The sequence below is a fragment of the Balaenoptera borealis genome, assembly GCF_965194805.1.
Source record: "Balaenoptera borealis genome assembly, chromosome: 7".
Classification (NCBI taxonomy): Eukaryota; Metazoa; Chordata; class Mammalia; order Artiodactyla; family Balaenopteridae; genus Balaenoptera; species Balaenoptera borealis.
This window is the reverse complement of record NC_138864.1, coordinates 116,615,380-116,623,352: the sequence shown is the minus strand read 5'-3', so window position 1 is coordinate 116,623,352 and position 7,973 is coordinate 116,615,380.

Here is a 7,973-nt window from a genome sequence, read left to right as displayed (position 1 = left end):
ATCTGAAACCAGAGTCTCTGGGTTCTAGCCCCCTAATTAAGAGGTAACCACATGAGTGGACACCTCTATGTGCTGCGGGAAGATGGCCGAACAGGTGACCAAGTCGGTGCTGTTCGTGTGTCTGGGTTACCAAAGAAGACTTTGCCACATTTGATGATATGCTATGTATGGATGACAGCAACCTGAGAGATTTGAATAGAAAAAGTAATCAAGTTAAAAACTGCAGAGCGAAAATTGAACTACTTGGGAGCTATGATCCACAAAAGCAACTCATTATTGAATATCCCTATTATGGCAACGACGCTGACTTTGAGACCATCTACCAGCAGTGTGTGTGGTTCTGCAGAGCCTTCCTGGAGGAGGGTCGCTGACCCGGGTCCAGTCCTTTCACAGCCCAGGCTCATCCCCACAGGCCCACGTTCTCCGTTGAGTGTCACAGTGTCACCATTCCCTAGCCAAGGCCACGGCCCCTTCTTCAGTTGACTCACTGTTTTTTTTTTTCTTTTTGGCTGCGTTGGGTCTTTGTTGCTGCACGCAGGCTTTCTCTAGTTGTGGCGAGCGGGGGCTATTCTTCGTCGTGGTGCACAGGCTTCTCATTGCAGTGGCTTCTCTTTTTGCGGAGCACGGGCTCAGGTGCGTGGGCTTCAGTAGTTGTGGCACGCGGGCTCAGTAGTTGTGGCTCGCGGGCTCTACAGCGCAGGCTCAGTAGTTGTGGCACACGGGCTTAGTTGCTCCACGGCATGTGGGATCTTCCCGGACCAGGGCTCGAACCTGTGTCCCCTGCATTGGTAGGCAGATTCCTAACCACTGTGCCACCAGGGAAAGCCCCGACTCACTGTTTCTTACCTTAAAAAATAATTGTGGATGGAAATCAGTTGTGTTTGGCCAAAGAATAAATAAAAATTTTTGATTCAAACAAACAAAAAAAGAGGTAACCACATGACCTCAGGCAGTCTCTCTGGGCCTCTGTTTCTCCTTAAGCGAATCGGGGAGGGGAGTCTGACCAAAGCTATACAAATTCTCTAGACTTACATCTATGATTCTGGCAATTAGTATCTTTAACAGTAGTTAAGGGACTTCCCTGGTGGTCCAGTGGTAAAGAATCTGCTTTACAATGCAGGGGACACGGGTTCAATCCCTGGTCAGGGAACTAAGATCCCACATGCCGCAGGGCAACTAAGCCTGTGGACCACGACTACTGAGCTTGCATGCCTCAACGACAGAGCCTGCGTGCCACAAACTACAGAGCCCACATGCCCTGGAGCCTGCACGCCACAACTAGAGAGAAGCCCGCGCGCCGCAACGAAGATCCCGCGTGCCGCAACTAAGACCCAACGCAGCCAAAAATAAATAAATAAATAATCTTGGGGAAAAGAAAACAGTAGTTAAGAACAAAATTCTGGAGCTAAGTAAGCCTGGCTTCAGTTCTTGGTTCTTTGTAACCTGTATAACCTTAGGGGCACGTTACCTCGCCTTTTGGAGCCTCTATTCCTCACTTGTCAGATAGAGGTAAGAACAGAACCTGCCTCTCAGGCTGTTGAAAGCAGTGAGTCAAAACTGTACATGAAAAAAAAAAAAAACTGTACATGACGTGCATAACACCAGGTGTCACTAAATGTTAGCAAATATTGTCATTTATATTATCTAGATAAATAAAAGTTCTGTTTCACAAATTTGGAGGAAACATCGTGGAAGGTCTGACTTCAGCCCTTTGTGGCATGCTAGAAATTCACCTAAAGTGGTGGCTCTCAAACTTTAGCAGCCATCAGAATCACCTGAAGGCTGGGCCCATCTCCAGTGTCTGATTCTGTACGTCTGGAGTGGAGCCTGAGAACTGACAATTCTAACAGGTTCCCATATGCTGCTGCTGGTCCTGGGAACACAGTTTGAGAACCACTGACCTTGTGGTGGTGGCGATGCTGGTGGTGCTGATGGTGATAAAGGTGCACCATCTTGAGTTAACAAGTCACCCAAACAGGTGAAGCTGAGGGATTCCTGGGGCCCATGTGGATTTCGATTAGGAGAACAAAGTTTTACATATGAAGACACCATGGACAGCAAAATCAAACAGTGATATCAAATATGAACCCTAAATCAAAAATTGTAAGGGCAGCCTTTAAAAATTAGAGTTGTTGATTTGTAGTCAAGCTGCTTCTCACACGGGTAACTCTATATAATATTTCGTGATTAGTAACAGCAGGAATGTATTTAGAATGATTAATGAATTAAGAGACTGAATATACAAACAGACACTGGCCAGACCATACATGACGACAGAACTCTGACCCGTAGCCTCGGCAGCAATGGGCCCCGAATAGTCAGGACTTGGTCCCTGACTGCAGCTTCTCTAATTTTCGCCCCCCACTATCAACTCAGGACCAATCAGAGAAAGCCAAATAGCCTCTCCAAACCAATCACACGCGATGCCCTGGCCTCCAGCCTCCCCGTGCCAACAACCTCCAATTCAGGGCACCTGAAGCCTTTTCTTTTTTCTCTGTAAACCTTTTCCGCTAGCATTTGATTCTCCACTTGTACTTGAGTCTCTGCCAAATGCAACCGATTGTAACTGACTCCCTTGCTATAGAAAGCTCTGAATAAATAGCCTCTATTTGTTCTCATTTGGGTGGTCTTCGTTTATTTCCACAGAATCTTCACAGTGGTGTAAGTAAGCCCGTTAATAATCAACAGTTTCCAGTTCTTGGAAATGTTCCTGCTATTAACTCTAGTACCACTAGGTGGCACCAATCGCTTGTGAAGTGCATCCAAATCTTCTGCAGAATGGGAGGGGCAAAGAGACGCCAAGACCCACCTGGCTGTGCTGATTTTTTCGCTTGAGCCAAATGACTGATTTTAGCATCTCCCACGTCACATTGTTACATAACAGATGTGATGCAGAGCAAGTATTTATTCAAGATCCTGGAGAAGGGGTTGGGGATGGGGACTTGGCTGGTTCTGGGGTTTTCAACCTCTGCACTTTTGACCTCTGGGGTAGGATAGTTCTTTGTTGTGTGTTGGGGTGGGGGGAGCAGAAGCTGTCCCAGGATGTTTAGCAGTATCTCCGGCCTCTACCCGCTCAGTGCCGGAAGCACCCCCCTTTCCCAACTGTGACAAAACATGTCTCAGGGACTTCCCTTGTGGTGCAGTGGATAAGACACCACGTCCCCAACGCAGGGGGCCTGGGTTCGATCCCTGGTCAGGGAACTAGATCCCACATGCATGCTGCAACTAAGAGTTCGCATGCCACAACTAAGGAGCCCACGTGCTGCAACTAAGGAGCCTGCGAGCCGAAACTAAGACCCGGTACAATCAAATAAATAAATAATATGTCTTCAAACATTGCCAGATGTCCCCTGGGGGAACAAAGTTGTCCCTAGGTGAGGACCACTTCTTGTGGAGGACAGTTCTCTGCTGAGACCCTTTCAGCATCCTGCTCCCCTCCCCCATCACACATGCTCACTTTCTTCAGAATAGATACCGGGAAGGGACACCCCTGCATACCCCTTCCACAGCCTCCACTTCATCCCCACCTTGGGCAGGCTCTACACCAGTGTGTCTCCAGTGGAGACTTGAGCCACCTCCACCAAAAACACCTGGGGTAGCTGTAAAATTGCAGATTCCCGGGCCCCATCCCAGTCTCCCTGCATTAGGATCCCTTTGGGGAAGAGTAGAATCTGCTTTTCCCCCCACAAGCCCAAGGGGATTATCAGGGAAGGAAAAAGTTTGAGAAGCACCGACCCCACCCTACCCCTAGGTCCTGCTTGGTACACCTAGCCTGCAATTAGCTCCTCAGGGAGTTGGACCCTGGCATGAAAATGCTGGCTCTGGGCCACCCACATACATCTACTCCCTAAGCCGGTAGAGTAGAAATATCAGAAATCATACTGGAAAAGAACACTAAGGGAGAAGGCCCCAGCCCCTGCCCGGCCTGCTGCAGTGATTTTCCATCGCTTCCTCCTTCACGTCGGGCCCCCCTCAGCCCCTCCCTTTCTCTTTTCTTCACTTTAGCTGAATCGTCTCCATTACCTCTTCTCTTGAGATTTCTCCTCCTCTGGTTCCCACCTTCTGGTTTCCTGGATGGTTGCCGCAGCTCTACCCTGGTGCAGGTGCTGCCCCTGTGCTGACGCCGCGTGGCCTGGGCAGGTCCCCGGTGCCCGTCTGTGAGGCCCCTTCCAGCTCTGCCCCTGCAATGCCCACCACGCTGCGTACAGCCTGCTGCTGCCGGTCCTGTAACCAGGTCCTCCCTCCGTTTGCAAGCGGGGCAGATGAGGACGGTAGCTCCTGACCAGTGGTCCCGACAGCAAAGGTGGGAAGGGGTCGTCTGGGGTCATCCCAGCTCTGGCACTCATTCGTGGTGGCCTTGGGCAAGGCACCTAGCTCTTCTTGGCAGTTGCTTCATTGGTAAAGAGGCTGCTATTAGAACCTACCTCCTGGGTGATCTCTGGGAAGCCTTGACACTCCCTGGCACCTGCTCAGGCACACAGGAAAGAGCAGAATGAGAATGTGCGCAGGCAGCTGCTTTGTGCTTTCTCCGCCTACCTGAGAGGGTGGGGACTGGGAGGGACCTGAGGGCCATCGTGCCCCATCTCTCCAGGAGCCGGAGACCCACAAACAGGAGTTGCCTTGCCCAAGGTGGTGCTGCCATCTGGGGCAGTCAGAAGCCACCTGGCTTGCCGTTGGCCAATATATATATATATTTTTAAGGTGATATATAGTTGATTTACAGTATTGCATCTTTGGCCAATATTTTGATTTTGATTTGATTTGATCTGAGAGATATAGGAAGTGGATCAGATATTAGGGCCTTCCAGAAATATGCTCCCCCCCGGCAAGGTGTGCCCTCTGAGAGGCAGCACAATGACTTACAGCCATTTGGGGGTCTGAAGGCTGAGATCAGGGTCTGGGTGGGTGTTAGCAAAGGGGACGAGCTGGCAGGCTCTAAGCCCAGAGGTGTGGTGCCCAGATCCTAACGTGTGATGAAAATGTTTGAAGGGGATTCTTGCCGCCCCCTTATGTCTGAGGAGATTGCCTAGTTGGTCGGGAAGTAGAGGGGAAGGCTCTGAGAAGCAAGAGGTGGAAGCCTTGTGTCCTCAGCAGGGTCCAGAGCCGGTCCGACTGCCCTCCTGTGTTCTGAAATCACAGTGCACAGGAAGAGCGAGACCTGCTTAAACACAGAAATTCGTGCCTCTAAAAGAGTATCTCAGTCACCATCCTCTAGTTCCTTCCCCTGAAGTTTAACTGGATCTTCCAGAAGGAACAGAGAAGAATATAAGCGTAGAGGGTACTGGGCATTGCAGGTATGATAGTTGAGACTTTGCCTAATGGTGAAAGATGCAGGCCTTCCATGACTTGGTTCTCTCTTTTTGTCATAGACACACTAATCCTTGTAAAGTTATGAACGCTTTAACTGTGTGGAAAAAAAAGAAAACATGACCCTTCAAAGTAAGGTAGGGGCATAGGAGTGAAACAGGTGGTGCTTATGCAAAAGTTACAGATTATTGTGATATTTGCCAATTCGGTGATTCTTTGAGATTTCCAGTGGTACCCTGACAAATGTCAGTGGTGATCAACAAACGCCACCTTCTCCACAGCACCCCCTAAACGGCCCCCACAGCTTCCAATCTCCCAGCCCCAGCACAGGAGGTAGAAGGCAGAAGAGCATCAATTGGGGCAGGGTGGAGGGCAGCAAAGACAGGCCCTTCGAAGCTTGGGGAGGATGTCAGAGCACCAGGGCCCTCAGTCTGGGCTCTGCTCACCCCTTCCCCTGGGTGGCCTCCACTTCCCCCGCCCCATACTTCCCCTCCCATCCCACACCTCCTGGATGACATCTGATTGGGACCGAGAACAAACCCAGCCTGGGTTTGAGGTTTGGGTGGGATGCTTGGCTTGGTTTTATTTCCTCAGAGGGAGGCAGCTGGGGGTTGTGGTGGGACTGGCGGGAGGTCGCTTCCAGCTGCCTCTAGGCTGGGGAGAATGAGCCACGGATGCAACGCGAGTAGCATGGAATGAGAACGGCAGGAGGGAGATGGCTTCCTGGGGAGGAAAGGAGTAGGATGCCTGCGAAAGACTGAGGCAGCCCTGCCGCCAGCCCAGATGGCTCCGTGGGCTCAGGCCCACTCTCAAGGGATGAGGAGAATCTTCACCAAAGGCATGTCAAGGTGAGGCTGTGGACTTTCCCTGCCCCTAAAATAGGCTCCTTCCTTGCTCTACCTTATCCAAATGTCACGGCCCCAAACATAGATAAGTGATTCCTCTCCCCATCCAGGCTTCTAGATAAAATAATAATAATTTTAAAAAATAACCAAACTTCTCATCTATCATCTACTGTGTGTATAACTTTCAACTACGCGCTGGCAGGCCAATGGCCTTGAGAAAGAAGTTCCTGCCGGGCAAGGAGTCGAAAAGGAATGGGTCACAGTGACCCAAGCAAGGGGTACCCAGTCTCTGGGGAGCGGTGTCAGAGATGCCCGTGGCTTCCAGAGCAGGGAGCATACCCAGGACGAGGGTTGAATGCTTATCCAGAAACCCCCCTCCAGAGTGACTGGCGCTGGGCAGAGCCCTTGTTCTCAGGCAACTTGGTGTGACAAAAAGGCCTGGGCCCGTGTGACCTCAAATAAGTCACATAACCTCTTAAAACTTGGCTTTCCCGCCCATAAAATGGTAGGGGTGATAGGTAATTGCCCAGGAGTGTGGAGTGGGTCAGGTGCCATGACAGAGGTGAAGTACCTGGAACTGAAAAGACACTCAGGATGTGTGTAGCATCCCAAAGGAATTTAAGTGGATGTTAAACAATTTGGGGGAGAGTAGACGTTCAAAGGCTCCTTCTCAGGCTCTCTCCTCCTCTTATTCAGACTAGCCTCCTTTCCCTGGTCCCGCAGTTCTCCTTCATTTGGCTTATGGTGCGGGCTCTGTGCTGCTAGCCACGCTCTGGCAGAAGGCCCCGGACCTAAAAGGGTTGGGGGGAGGGGGAAGCTCAACGCAGAAGGGAGAAGAAACACTGCCTGCTGCCCTCCTCCCTCCTTGAACCTTTGCTCCTGCAAAGAAAAGAGATTAGGAAAAGAATAACAAACAGGAGCTGAGGGAGCGCGCCCGCCATAGGCCAGTCCAGGTACTACACCCTTTACTTGAAGATCTGCTTTAATCCCCACACCATGAGGTCGGTTATAACCGCTTTTTCCACCATACGGATGAAGACACTGAGAGTTAGAGGCCAGGCAACCTGCTCCAGAGCCAGATTTGGCCGTTTGTCCCAGAGCCTGTGCTCCTCTACAGGATGCTGAAGGAAGAGGAGGGTGGGGATGAGAGATGGTCTGCAGTGCCTCGTGGTCGCTCTAGGTGGAAACAGCAGCATTCAAGATCAAGAATCAATCATTTAAATGATTATAGTTAAAAAAACAAAAACAAATAAACCTGCTTACACCTTGCAAATTTGTATTCTAAAATTTTACCGTGTTTAGTTGAAATGGGTATGGTGTGAAGGAGTTGAGGGAGGTTTAAGGAGGTCTACAAAAGCTTTGAAGATCTTGTAGAATGAGCAAACCCCTCAACAAAGAAGATGGAGCTTTTCTGTCTTTGTGACTTTTATATCTGAATAAGCCCCTCAGAGCTCAGGCCCCCAGTCTGCAGGAACTGCCTAGGCAGTATCTAATGTTCCCCATGTTCTGCAATCCTTTATTTTCTCTTTCCCCTCTCTCCTGCACACCCCTTTTCTGAATTAGTAGGCTAAGCCTCTCTCTCCCCTTTTCACCCCTTGCCTAGGCTGTAGGTCCCTCCTTCTAGGAGCCTCGTGGGCGAAAGACAAGAATGACTTTTCCCGGGGGTGGGGGGGTAGACACGGGCCTGGAGCCTTCCCCCAACACTCATCAATCACCACTGCCAGCTCCATCTCCCTTTCAGCAGGGCACTCCTCTGCTCAAAAACTTTCCATGGTCCCCAGCTGCCCTCAGCATCAACTGCCCACAGCATTTTCACGTGTA